This window comes from Trachymyrmex cornetzi, unplaced genomic scaffold (genome assembly GCF_001594075.2).
Source record: "Trachymyrmex cornetzi isolate Tcor2-1 unplaced genomic scaffold, Tcor1.1 scaffold607, whole genome shotgun sequence".
Lineage (NCBI taxonomy): Eukaryota > Metazoa > Arthropoda > Insecta > Hymenoptera > Formicidae > Trachymyrmex > Trachymyrmex cornetzi.
Genome location: NW_017299923.1, coordinates 62398 through 64173, shown reverse-complemented (window position 1 = coordinate 64173; position 1776 = coordinate 62398). Strand labels below are relative to the sequence as shown.

Below are 1776 nucleotides of genomic sequence, written 5' to 3'. Positions count from 1 at the left end.
AAAAATGATAGTAAATTCTTTACAGCTGATCAAAACATTGTTTTGAGATTGTAAATATTAATTGTAAAATATTAAATACCACAACAGTAATAATTGTTTTTACAATTTGAGAAATTATATTTTATTTTAATAAGCAAATTATTAACATAAAGTTAGAAATTCCTAAATTTATTCATCCTGGATGCATCTTCGACGCATCATGTGAATATAGCACACAAAACTTGCGTGTTAGAAAAGTGCGGAATAGCGCTGATTGGTTGCTTCAATGACGCATTCCGTATTCCGCAGCCCTATGACGCACCGTGTGATTTCACCCTAAGTCTTTACGAATTTTCGTGCATTTTTTGCGAGAGGTAGGTAATCTTTGTGTAACAAAAGGCAAAAATAAACAAATGCGCAATAGAAAATTATGATAATATAAATTTGTTCGCGTCGTAATAAATCAGCTGCAGACGTAAAAAATAACAAACAAGTACATTTCTTTATTATTATTTGTATTAACTATTTATTCTATTTGTTTAAAGGAACTTTCTTCTCTTTGTAACTCTCTTCATATTTCCTTCCTTGCTAGAGATCTAACGATACCTTAGATCTTACCAAGATACATTACTGAGCAGCCATAGCGTTTGCTTAGTGCGCATGCGTCACTTTATTCCCACACAGCCCATCACTCGGGAAAACCAGCCCCACCACTTGTACCCCCCACCAAGCAGACACCTACCGGCATCGAGTCGGCCGTCTTCGCCGCTGCGAAAAATTGCAAAATATTGGTTTTGAATAATTTTTTACTCAAACATAAATTATTTGAGGCGTGGCATATCCCGACACGATTTAAAAGTCTGTAAAAAAAATTTTTTTTTTTGGTTTCCCACATTTGGTAATTTTTCAGACATTTTAGTAACTTTTCAGGCTCCCATTTGGTGAATTTATTTTTCGACCCGCGGCCCGCGGCAACACTGTTGTAAATCCATGAGCGAAGCGATTCCACACGACTTTAGAACTTTTCGCGTAGCAGGCACAGAGCAACTTTAATTTTCAGTGAAAACGCATCGAATGAGCCCAATTTAATTAAAATCAGAGGTGAGGTAGCAATTCTAAATAAATACAGACCAAAGTCCATGTAAATAGCGCTGCATTAATTCTGTGTGACAGATTTCCTAACCTCAATAGTCGTCAATTATAATAGGCCTTCTACAATAAGCCGCAAGTCAGGAGTTCTAAGCGATCTTAAGTCATAGTCGGTGAAGTTGGCCAATAGCCAACTTGAATGACTTGGTTAAGACTGGTTAAGACCTCTGACGTTCTGACTTGCGGCTTATTGTAGAATGCCTATAACGTTTAAAGGCCGCAGCACACACTTTTACATAATGCATAATGCATAAGCGAATCAATTAATCAGAGTCTTTCCTTTTCTCCCATTCCATGGAAAAGAAGAATTTCAATTGGTCGATTTCTGTACTATGCATTTTGCGTTATGCAAGAGTCTGTGCTGCGGCCATTAATATCTCGATTCACGAAGCCGCGTTTTTCTGCCGGATTCTTTCGTTTTGAATGAAAACGCATCGAATGAGCCTCTCAAATAATTTCATTAAAATCGGGGATGAGGTAGCTATTTTTTCTAATTATAATTACCTAGTGAATTTGTGTTTTTAAAGTAATGAATGGTAATTATTTATAGCGTATTCGGCCCGAGCGGATTTGGACCCACCTAGATTGATTTAAATCACGTTGTATGCTCTCCTATTGATGGAATATGTAATGTCAACCAATAGTAGA

General features: G+C 36.7%; 1 protein-coding gene across 1 annotated transcript in view; it reads left to right on the top strand.

The window, feature by feature from the left end:
• The first annotated feature begins 980 nt into the window (after positions 1–980).
• egg (SET domain bifurcated histone lysine methyltransferase eggless) overlaps positions 981–1776 on the top strand; it is an 11465-nt gene continuing 10669 nt past the window's right edge. The window contains exon 1 of the mRNA XM_018515905.1: positions 981–1080. The gene's annotated coding sequence lies outside the window, so the exon portion shown is untranslated. The remainder of the gene's footprint in view (positions 1081–1776) is intronic.